This window comes from Canis lupus, chromosome 26 (genome assembly GCF_048164855.1).
Source record: "Canis lupus baileyi chromosome 26, mCanLup2.hap1, whole genome shotgun sequence".
Classification (NCBI taxonomy): domain Eukaryota; kingdom Metazoa; phylum Chordata; class Mammalia; order Carnivora; family Canidae; genus Canis; species Canis lupus.
In genome coordinates, this window is record NC_132863.1 from 30,668,388 (window position 1) to 30,680,957 (window position 12,570).

The window sequence follows — 12,570 nt, forward strand, 5'->3', positions numbered from 1 at the left end:
GTGGGGTCACTACAAGTGATCAAGACTCTCCAGTCCCTGCCTTATGGAGGGGCCCACCTCCAGCGAGGGGAAGAGGTCATTACGTAAGTCACAGCAGTAATGGTGTTATGTGTTATGAAAGGGGAAGTGGAGGGTGGGGACCACCATTTGGGGGCGGAGGACCTGGCCCACTGGGGGGTCAGGGGAGGTCTCCCCAAGGAAATGACACTGAAGCCACGACCAGGGGACTGAGTGGGGCTGAGTCACCATCCTCTGCTTTCCTCCTCTTTTTGAGTTTGCCTCTACGCTTAGATAAACCCACCTCCTGACAGCCATCCATGCACAAGATCACTCCTCCTCCCTTTTCCTGTGCCAAGTCCTCCCTTGCCTACACTGCCTTTTAAAACATTTCTTTTCCTCACCTAAACCTTTACTGAATCTTCAGTGCTTTCAGGATAAAGACCAAAAGCCTTAATAACATGACTTACTAGGCCTTGTGTGATATGGCTTCTAAAACCTCTCTGGCCTGGCTTCATGGTCTCCCATTGGTAACTCTGCTCTGGCCACCCTGGATTATTTTCTAGGCCTTCCTACCACAGGCCCTTTGCACATGCTCTTTCCTCTACTTAGAATTACTTTTCCCTTGTCTCTTTACTTAGTTAACCCTGACTTGTCCTTCAGCTCTCAGATCACTTATTTCCTCAGGAAAGCCTTGCCTGACCTCCCCCAACTCATTAAAAATCTCTCTTTTAAAGATTTCAAAGTCCCTCTAGTAGCACTTACCACAGATGCAACTTCCATGATCAGTGCGAAGATTTATCCCCGATCAATGTGAAGATTTAACCAATGCCTGCCTGTCTCTTCAAAGACACCATGAGCCCCAGAGACTTATCTGTATTATTTGCAGCTTCACTTCAGCACCAGGACCTGGCACATAGAGGGAGCCTGGCTAAAATATCTATTCCAACGATTAAAATGTTGGATGCAAAGCTCTGGCTCTGGTGCCACAGCATGTCTAAATTCAAATGCTTGAGAGTGGGGGAAGGGGGGGGAAACCCAATCCACAGAGCGCATATGTGTTTTCTAGTTAGAATTCCTAACAGCAGGTGTGGCACGGTGAAGGAAGAAGAATCTACCGTGGACTTAGGAGAGTGACGTTAGACTCCTATCTCTACATGCTCTTTGGGTCTAAGTTCCCCCATCTGTGAAAAGAGTGAAAGAACAGCTCCCCCTCCCCCCGCCCCCAACCTCCTCCTGGACTTGCTGCACACAGTGAGAGCCCTGCAAGGATGCACATCAAGGGTTTGTGATGGCCCAACATCCACTAGGGAATCAAGAGACAGGCATGAGTGTCCCTGGTTCCACTGCTCTGTGCAGGCACAGCTGGGGCAGGAAACATGAGGCCTGGGAGGACCACCAGGAAGATGAGAATCTGAAGCTGCCCGAGCCACCACGAGCCCTGCCGTATTGATCACCAGTCTTGCAGAGGGAACATTTGCCTTTCTTCCCCTTCCAAATAATTAAAGTATAATATTTTATGGCCTGATAAAATTTACTGGGACCCTTGGCACGTAATTATAGTGCTTCTTTAAAGGAGACCCCATAAAAGATGCATGATTAGAAAGTTAAGGATCTGGATAGAATTACAACGATGTGACAAATAATTTACAAGTGATAAACTGTCCGAGGGGAAAAAAATTCCAATAACCCCTGATGAAGACTAACAATTAAAATAATAAATTCCCCAAGAGCAAGGGTAAACCTTTCTTCTTGGTCAAAGGCTTATACTCCAAGAGCCCAGCAAGACGATTATCAAAGTCAAACCCCAGGGCCCCCAGGCCATCTGTCCTTTCTGAGCATATGTATTTATTTTTGTACTTAGGGACTTACTTATTTAATATTTTAGTCATTCACTCATCTACTAGTTTATCTTTTTTTTTTTATTTTTAGTCATTCTTTCATGCCATCACCAATTCTGTTCATCACCCTTTCTTTCACTCTATCAGCCCACACTTCTATTCATGTATTCATTCTTCTACCCATTCATCTGTGTCCATCTACTCATTTATCCACTTATTAGCTATTTATTAACTCATTTATCTACTTATTCATTCATTTTCACTTTCCCTCCATCTACCCATACATCAGACCACGCCATCCACATGCATTGTTCACTTGAGCTACAAAGGCTTTTCACTGTGTTCCAAGGCAACACTGTCCAACAGAGCTATAATGTGAGCCACATAAGTGATTTAAGATTTTCTCAGAGCCACATTAAAAAATGAAAAAGAAACAAATGAAGTTGACTTAAATAATAATTACATTGTGTAATCATCATTTTTATTATAGAATAGCATGCCTTTTAATATACTTCATATAGCTATTTTAATATAAAATGTAAACACTATTTAATGATGTTTTCACTCATTTAATTTAACTCGGTATAGCCAACACATGATCCTCTCAACGTGTAATCGATATAAAAATATTAACCAGTTCTTCGACATTCTTTTTTTCATCCTAAGGTTTCAGAACCCAGCGTGTACTTTGCACATGCAGCTCAGCTCCATCAGACTAGCCACATTTCAAGGGCTCCAACATGTGGTCCGTGGCTACCATCTGGACATCTGCTTCTAGGTCTTTGAAGATGAATCATGGAGCTTTGCCTTTGGAGAGCTCACGCTTAGGTGAGGACGGCATAAAGACTTGTTGACCGTGAGACACAGTGCATGTCCCATGCATTATCTCCCTTAATCTTCACATTAACACTCTAAGATACTCCCATGTCTACTTGGGGAAGCTAAGACTCAGAGAGAAGTGGTAAACAGTTCTGGAATCAAGTAACCAAGCTCCCCAACACCCAAATGAGCAGAAAGAGCAAGGACTGAGCAGGTATGGAAACTTGAAAGTGGGTTGCCCAGCTCTGTCCACAGCCTGTGAGGGCCTAGAATCAGGCACTGAGCTGCCCAGGAGGTAGGGAAAAAGCCACACCGCAGAAAGATCTTTCCAGGCAAAGCAGACATGCAGAACGAAAGGACGAGAATTAACACTCAGGTATGTCCAAGATTGTCCCTGAGTTCTTTCAATATCTCATGGCAGGGACCCAGGGTGTAAAAAAAACATATTTGGGAGAATAAAAAACGTTCACACAGGTCATAGCTAGCCTTTTGCACTGCAAGTCATAGTCTTCGATCCACTCATCATGGAGACCGAGGATTCTGTGGCCAGTTATGTGCACAGTGCCCAAGCCTGGAGAGTGTGATGGTAAAGCTGATGCCAATGATGACAGAGTGACAGAGTTGATGGCCATAAGAGGAACAAGAGCTCACGCTACTGAGGCTTTTCACAATGTTTCAGGTACTTTGCCAGCACTGGTTTCACTGACCCCTTTATGTCAGAGATGAGGAAACTGAGGCATTTTCCCAGAGCCTGCAAAGTGTCATCTGCTGTGTATTCCTCGCCGAGACACCCTCATGAGCATTCAGCTGGACACTGGCCCTGCCAAACAGGACACGGGCTGTGGGATGGCCACTGGGGATGTGGAGTACCCTCAAACGCTGTTTCCACAAAGTTCATGGTCCAGTGGGGAAGAGGAATCTGTAGCAAATAAAGGCCTTTCAGCGTTCCCGGTGCTGTGCTAGACATCCAAACACAGCAAAGTGGAGACAAAGAGGGTGAGTGTCACTCCCCTCTGGGGGTGGGGAGGCGGGCAGGAAGGCTCCACGGAAGGGGTGATGCTCAGGGGTGATGCTCAGGCATCGAGAAGCTTCCTCTGGCGCCCCCACCGAGAAATAATCTCTCTCCCTTCCCCAGATTAGCCCCTTTGTCGGGTCCTCAGAGCACAGGCTGCGCCCCAGGGACAGTTTCCGCTGCCCTCCCCCTCCCTCCCCAGCACAGCCCGCTCATTCTGTAATTCCCCTGCAGGCACCAGGGAAGCTTTACACTTACTCAACGTCATAATGGATCAATGGAAAAATACAATCGCTTGGATTTCTGAGAATGTATATATTTGTTTAAAAACCCCTGTCTTTCTCGGGTGCAGACAAAACACTGCCAGCTTAACACCTCCCGGAGATGCACTGTGGGAAGATTTCAAGGCTTTAGCTGTCAGTAGCAATATCAATCAGGCGGGGCTTCCCAGTGGCCTCTGCTCTGGCACAGGAGACACATGGCACAGGAGCCGAAGGGGGGAGAGAGGGAGCCAAAGTCAAGTGGACATAGAGCGACAGAGGTGGAGAGGACAATTGGGGGAGGCCCTGCAAGACTCAGAGGGGTGGAGGACACAGAGGCAGGGAGACCCAGGCCAGAAGCAGACTAAGTAAGTCAGGAGCCAAAATTAGATGAATGAAGGTCAAATAATCAATGAGATGGGAAGGAGAGACAGACGGGAAGGAAAGGCTAGTGACGGAGCTGGGGGGTGGGGGGAGTCTAGAGCACGCACCCAGCACCCACTTTGTGCCTTTGCTCAGGAAGGTCTCCAGTGGCCACCTCAGGCCACGAAGGTCTGTTCTACTCACTGCTACCTGCTGTTCTCCCCCAGAAAAGAACACCCAGGGGATTTCTTCTATAGAATTTCTCCGCTTTTTCCTATTCACTTGTTTATCATTTACTCCCTGAACCACCACTGTCTTACCATCTCCTCGGAGCCCAGAATAAGGTCTGACAGAGAACAGGTGTCCTTAATAACTGAAGAAGAGATCATGAATAAATGAATGAATGAACCCATGCATGTATGGCAATGACGGAGAATCAGCCTCCAAAACCCCTCTCTGGCTCCTCACGTCAACCGGCTTGAAAGAGCGTGATTCTGTGGCGGGGTCGGGGGCCAACCGGGGGTGCATGCCTGTACTCAGCAGCTGGGCAGAGGCCTGGGTCGCCAGAGATGGAGACAGGTGGAAGCAGGTACAGGGACCTGCATCTGAGGCTGCCGCACATCAGCCGGACCAAAGAGGATCCTGGGAAGGAGGTGGCTGGGGAGCATAGCAGCTTCCCCCCTGCTTTAAGGGTCCCTCTGGAGTTCCCTCCAGACAGAAATGGTTTCATCCATGACTTTGTTTGTTTGTCTAGAGTTGGAAATGGTCCTGTGGGCAAAAGTGCATGACTCCCACTTGTGATTCTCAGGGAGTGAAAGTCCCTAATTTAATGGGACTCCCATCAGCCCCATTAGGACTAACGCAGCCTCCCTCCCCTGCAGGGCTCTTTGCCTCTATGGAAAGTGCTCTCAGGAACCATTTTGCAAGACCAGCCCCTCCTGACCAGTGCCCGAGAGCACTCCAAGGGGGAACCATTCAGTCCACATTGGAGTGCTTTGGCTTCCTGGAAGTCCCTGGTGAAGGCCAGTCAGCTTTTGGGAGCCAGACAAGAGACCATTATGTGTATTTGCATCTTGAGGCCAGCATGGAAGCTGTTTTGGGGGTTGCTGGGGTGACCTGGCTGCAGGAGAGGCAAGAGGAGGCTAGATACAGCTTGGTGGAAAATAATCTGGGTATGAAATCCCAGGGTGAGGCGACTTCTCCAGGCCACTTATAGTGTGACCCAGAAATAGTGACTCAATCAAACAACAGCATGAAAGCAACCCACAACCCCCCATTCAACAACTCTTTCTTTCTGCCTTTGACCTGCCTGCCCTTGCTCACATTTACACAAACTTCACACACTTGCATTCACAGAATAAATTCCAGGTCGCATTCTGCTTTCCTGGTAATTGTGTAATAAACATCTTGCATGTTCCAATGAAACCACTGACATTGTTGACAATTACATTGATGACCACGACTTGACTTACCAGTCCCCTACAAATGATCCTTTGAGGGTTATCCAGGTTTTTGCTGCTATAGACACTGATGTAATAAATATCTCTGCTTATGTCTATTCCTTTCTTCAGGATTATTTTCTCAGGATAAATATCAGGGTGTGACAATGTATTATCACATCGTCCCCAAATTTGTAAGAATTCAGAGGGTCACAAGTAGTGTTTGTGTATGTGGTTTTCAACCCACCCTCATCAGACTTGGGAATTAAATAAATTTTTTCTTTAGGTGATTGATGCAAATTATTGTAATTCCCTCAGACAGAATTAAGAAAGAATATTTTTTTAAAAAATCTTTATTCTTACAAAAAAAAAAAAAAAAAAAAAAAAAAAAAAAAATCTTTATTCTTTATATTATTCCATATGTGAATTTTGGTTTGTAGATTTATTCAGCTCATCTTCTCTCACTCCTTTTCTGCATCTGTAAATTTGGGTGTGAATCACCACCCTCTGAAAAATAAGGAATGATATATTCAGGGAATGACGTTATAAATCATGGGCAGCACTCAGAGCTTGGAATAGGGTCCTCACAATGGCATAGGGGCTGCTGCACAGAAGGACAGCTATATTTTCTCCCAGCCAGTCATCTGCTGACCTCTGACTGGACTAGACTGGGTGGTTACTGATATGAATGCACTCTGTGCCTCGGGCACTGTGCTCAGCACTTTACAGAAATATCTCACTTAATCCCTACGGTGACACTGGGAAGTAAACTTTAGAATCTCCATTTTACAGACGGAACTGAGAAAAGTCAAGTTATTGGCCCAACTTCACCCAGACCAGACCCAACATCACCCAGACCAATCAGGATTCAAGCCCAGATCTATGGGTTGATCATGATGTAACCACTGCACTAGTCTCTGGATGGAAAATATGACCAAAATATTTTTAAAATAGTTAATGAATGTGCTACCTTCTGTATGAGTTATGGTTCTCCAGAGAAACAGAACCAATAGAGATATGCATGTAAGAGGAAATTTATTATAGGAAATGGCTCATGTGATTATGGAGGCTGAAAAATCCCACAACCTGCCATGTACAAGCTGGAGAACCAGCAAAATGGGTGGTGTAACTCAGTTGGAGTCTGAAGGCCTGAGAAGTCCCACTTGGAGTTGGAAAGGCCAAGAACTGGGAGCTCCAATGTCTGGGAGCATTAGATGGACGTCCCAGCTCAAGTGAAGATGAGTTCATCCTCGCTCTGCCTTTTTGTTCTGGTCAGGCCCTCAACAGATTGAATGATGCCTATCCCCACCATCTTCTCTACTCTGTCTACTGATTCAAATGCTCATCTTTCCCAGAGACATCCTCATAGACATATCCAAAAAATGTTTCATTGGTATCCCTGGCATCCCTTAGCCCTGTCAAGATGACACATAAAATTCACCATTACATTATATCTACCCTGAAAGAGCTCATGGCCCTCTGAAAAGGTAAGTAAGGAGAGTCACAAAAGCACATCTAATAAAGACCCATGTGGTTGGAGAGCTGTGGGGGCACAAGAGAACCCCTTGCTATGGAGCTGAGGAAGGCTTCCTGGTAGGGTATTGAGCATGAATAAGAACTTGCCTGGTGGGCAAGGGTCAGACTGCAGAGGAAAAGGAGAGCCAAGAGCTGGACCTCACAGGAAATCTGTGTTTGCAGGTGGAAAGAGCGCTTATGGGTAACTACAGACGGTGCGTTTTTGGAATCAGACAGACTCAGTTTTGAATTCTGCTAGCTGTGTGCTTAGACAGTCATTTCACTCTCTGAGTCTCAGTGTGCCCTTCCTGAGAACAAAGATCATTGTTTCACCACCGTGTTGGAGGGACTGAGCAACACATGAAAGTAACGTGCTCGGTCCAGCATTAGGCCGAGAAGGGCTCAGAAATGGTACGTCAAGTTCTTGTTACCATCTCTGAGGATCTCCCACTTTTGTCTGACTTTCCCTTCCACCAGCAAACCTGAGAGTGTGATGCACAAGGAGTGGCTTCCAAGGCCACAGACCTGTGGACACACACCTTTCTGGAAGGGACGAGAGGGCAGTGAAAGCCAGCTGGTCTTTGACTTCAGCCGCACCTGGTTTCAAATCCTGCTTCTGTCACTTACCAGCTTGGACCTGAGACCTTGGGCAAGCCCCTTACCTCCACTGAGGCCCAGTCTCCCCTTCTGTGTACAAGGGCCAGCAAGCCCTGTCCTGTAAGCTCTCACGTCACATGAGCATAGTGCCCTGCACGTAAATGTGCTATCCGTGTTGAGTGGAAGCCTCCGAAACCTGCCTCCCTGTGATCACCACGCAGGCACTCAGTGCGGTGGTCTGCGGCCCACGTCGGTGGTTGTGTCCATCTACACAGGAGAGCAGCAGCCCCAACGAGGACTTCCCCAAGGGCCCCGGGGCCTGCCACCCTCCAGGGCACCCAGCCTCCCATGGCCTAAAGGCAGAAGCCTCTGCCCCCCGAGCCCATCTCCTCCACATCCTGCCCTAGCTCTTGCGGGAAGGAGCATGACTCATTGAGGGAAGAGTGCTGGCATCATCTCCCCCCACCGCATGGGGCCAGCCAGCAGCTTGTGGTTAAAGGGCCTGCCTGGGTTGCAAAACAAGCCAGTTTGCTGTGTTCGGGCGTCACGTGACTCAGCGGGCTCTGGGGATGGCCTTTTCTTCCCTCGCTCACTGACTCACCGCAGGCTGGCTCGCTGTCACATGGGTTTCTGGGCCTCAGGTCCCCCGAGTGCTCCTAGCTGCTGAGCTCACTTAGAGAAGACCAAATTAGAAGAACTACTTCATTTTTCCTTGTGTTATTGCACCACGAATGCACAAACGTACCTTCTGAAAAATGTAAAGACAATCAAGCATAGAACCCTATAGAGACCAGAAACTGCCCCTCTGCCGCAGCAGATCTGGCCAATATCTTCCCGAGTATCTCTAAGAGCCCTAGCTCATCTTTTTAAATTAATTTTAAGTTACATAGAAATCTATAAATTCAACCTTCTTTTTTTAAATAGTAGACTAGTACTGAGAAGGCAAGAGTTCCCCTTGACAGAGGTCACCTCCAAAACTGACCCGGTCCAGAGGCAACCATTATCACCAGGGAAGTATTTCTCGGAAATCTCTGTTCTTTATATGGTATTATATGTGACATAGAAGTCATAGGAAAGACTAGGGGTGGAAGCCGGGAGGTGCCTTTCTTTTTTTTAAGATTTTATTTATTTTTGGGGCAGAGAGACAGCACGATCAGGGGGAAGGACAGAGGGAGAAGCAGACACTCTGCTGAGCAGGGAGCTTGAGGCAGGACTCGATCCCAGGACCCTGGGATTATGATCTGAGTTGAAGACAGATGCTTAACTGACTGAGCCACCCAAGTGCCCCTGGGGTGCATGTCTATGCTGATTTTTGCAAGGTATGTACCTTTCTACAGTTTGCTTTTTTCATCTGTCACAATGCTTCAGAGATTTGCCATTTGAGCACACAAAGGGTCCACTGATTTCATTTAATGGTTACTGAGTATTTGCCCCACTTATGCACGTGCTATAATTTTTAAGTTGCCAACTGGTGGACTTTTAATTTGGCTCCAGTTTTTTGTGCTGTTCATAAACAATGTTAGCATGACCACCCGCCCACACTCTTCTTTTGCCCTCTTGCAGGTAGTTCTTGAAAGCTGATGCCAGGGGGTAGAATCAGTGCATCCCAGCACACATGCTGCCTTAGTAGATATCACTGCATGGTGATACAGCCTATCCTACCTGTTTTCCAGGTATTCACAGATACCTGTCCATGTGCACATGGCAACTCACTCTGGAACGGTTCATGTTAAATGCTACAAGAGAAAGATTGAGAGAAGAAGAGAAGAATCTCTTCACCCCCAGGACTCAGTGTCCTGTTGAGAGGCAGCATCCGGTAGCATGAGGAAGGCCCACAGAACATCTGCAAGATGGAAATGATCAATCACTGCATCTAAATTCCCATGGAAAGGGGGAAACCAAAGACTGGCCAGAGAAGTTGACTTACCAATTGGCTCCCAGTGCCTTCTTGCCAAGCTTACTCTTCACAGTTAAGAGGAAGCATATCTGGGGCATCTGGGTGGCTCAGTGGTTGAGTGTCTGCCTTCGGCTCAGGTCCTGGGATCTAGTCCTACATGGGGCTCCTCACAGGGAGCCTGCTTCTCCCTCTGCCTATGTCTCTGCCTCTCTCTGTGTGTCTCTCATGAATTAGATAAATAAAATTAAAAAAAAAAAAAAGAGGAAGCATATTCTTCTACATGGAAGCCAGGGGAATCTTTTCCAAATTCAGATATAATCATGCCCCCTCTACTGGAAATATTTCACTGGCTTCCTATGCTCCAACTTTAAGACACCATCCAGCCCTTTGCTCTTTGATCTCCAGAGAGCACCAGGATCTCTCCTTCCTGCTACAGGGCCTTTGCACGTGTCTCTGGCCTTTGACTCTCTGGAATATTTCTTGCTCCTCCCCTTCCACTCTCACACTCACTTTGCTAACTCCTACTCATGTCTGAGATCTGAGCTAAAGCATTCCTTCCTCGGGGAAGCTACTTTGGCCCCCTTGACCATGCCAGAGCCCTCTCAGAATATCTCTTAGTATCTCATACTTCTCCTTCAGAGCACTGCTCACAGACGCAATTTATGATTTTTGTGTAATACTTAAAAAATACCTGACTCACCTACTGACTCTCCAAGGTCAGGGGCTGGCTTTCTTTTTGCTGGATCTCTGGCATTTAGGCTGCAGTAAATGTTCAGTATTATCTGGATGGATGAAGGAGTCACTTTATTCCTCTCCCCTTACCACACGGACTTTCGAGCATATTCTTTAGTCTCTCCCCTGAGTCTTTCCCTTGCAACACCAAGGTTCCCAATAGGAGGTTGCCTCAGATGGTCAGGTTCCTCAGACCATCCTTCTGGTCACAGGAGGCAGAGGCTGGTCTGAAAATTACCTGGGCTTCAGATTTGCCACACCTGATTTCAAACCCCATTTCAACAACTTGGACATGTCACTTTTATTCCCTGGACTCAGTTTCCTCATCTGCAAAATGGGGCAGCCACCCTGCCTTGCAGGATTGTATGGGGACTGAGGACAGGGCCTGGGCCAGGACCTGGAACATTGCAGTAGCTCAGCTTTGGAGGGGAGCCCCCGGAATTCCCCTTCCTCATAATCACCTCACTGTGGTCTGGAGAGGGTTTCACACTTATGTTAACTCAACAGTGACCTTCCCCACGCTTTCAGATCCTTGCCCTGAATCCAACAAGGGGAGCTCCATCATCTGATGGACCAAACACCATCCATCAGCACCAGCTGCAGCACTGAGGGCAGACATGGGATTAGGAATGGTCCCAGGGAACCCCTGCCACCACCATCGCCCATGACTCTCTGAGACCTGGTATATTCGGCTAATGGGGAGCAAGCTGGCTACCTTAGACCCACACAGGCTTTCTCCCTTCGGAGTAACAACCCTGCTTTTCTTTGACAGCACCTGCACGGCTCCCTATACGGCCAAGAGATCTTTCTGGATCCCAGGAATAATTGGTCATGAAAGGAGAATAAGGGGGCATTGGCTGAGCTGCAGCCTCAGGGGTCAGTCAGAGAGGCCAGGAGGGCATCCTGCAGCCCTCGAAGGGTGGGCATCTGAAGACTCAGAACTGGGACTATGGCCAGGAACTCCAGAACATTCCAGAATGTTCCAGAATGGCCCAGAACATCCACTGCCCCTTTTGTTTCTTTCTCACCTCTGGCTGTGGCCCTTGGCCTTAAATCAGCCTCATCCCCAGGTTTCATCACTCATCCAGTGTACCTTAGCGCCAGGTCCCAGCCAGATGCTAGAGGTGCCCTGGTGAGTATGACAGAGGTAGCTCCTCTGGCAGATGAGCCCGAGGCTGCCGCGGCCCTGCTGCCCACCTTGGCCCCTCACCTCAGACAGTGAAGGCTCTGAGAAGGAACACGGTTACAGAAAAGCCTGATGAGCCAGGTCTGCTCTGAACACTTTCCACCTGAGAGTTGCTTTTTCCCAGAACGCCATCCCATGATTTCAAAGGAATCTGGCAAGGCCACCTCCTGCGCGGGCCCCGGCCAAGTCCCCCCCTTCTTTTGGGCCACACTCGCCCTCAGCCCGAGCTGATTCCCGACAGCACGCCCCGTGCATGGGCCCTGCAGCCGCAGTTTCCGTCGCTGGGGTTCCTGGCACCTAGAGGATGCAGCTTGGCAGCGCTCCAGGAAACCGTGCCCTGTGCCACCTTTTTCCACCCAGGGTTGGGCTGCGCAGACGCCTCCTGCTGTCCTGTCCCTGGGACTCGGGAGCTGGGAGAAGCGGTGGGAGAAGCCAGAGCCGCAGGAGGCTGGGACTCTGGTTTGAACAGCAGGGAGGGAGGCCTGGCCTGACCGGAAGGCCCACACCATTCTGCCAGAACTCCAGGTTTTGGCAGGACCCGAATCCTGCTCGCCAAGGGAACTTGCAGAGTGCCAGACCCCCATGTGGAGAAAGACAAACATCAGCCTCGTGTTTCTGATTCACGTATGCTCAGCTCATCAAACTGCTATGTGGGGAAAGCTGCTTACATTTCAACACATCGAAGGACCTCCTTTGGAAATGTGATTTAGCTTTGTCCAGAGATCCCTTGGCCAGGGTGGAAGGATCCAGACCCTGCCTCTCCCACCGCAGGCCTCTCCCACTTCACAAAGAATTATAGCCATGAGATGCACTTAGAGAAACAAACCTCACCTTTCAAACCTCAGGTGGCTGGGTGGCTCAGTCAGTCAAGCATCCGAGTCTTGGTTTTGGCCCGGGTCATGAGTTCCGGGT

At 48.4% G+C, this 12,570-nt stretch overlaps 1 long non-coding RNA gene across 1 annotated transcript; it reads right to left on the bottom strand.

Moving 5' to 3' along the window:
* Positions 1-6,121: 6,121 nt before the first annotated feature.
* Positions 6,122-11,439, bottom strand: LOC140618456 (uncharacterized). The gene is made up of 4 exons (XR_012018585.1): positions 11,248-11,439; positions 10,441-10,522; positions 8,445-8,591; positions 6,122-6,238 (listed from the first exon to the last, which is right to left on the bottom strand). It is a non-coding gene; the product is annotated as an uncharacterized lncRNA (long non-coding RNA).
* Between the last annotated feature and the right edge of the window lie 1,131 nt (positions 11,440-12,570).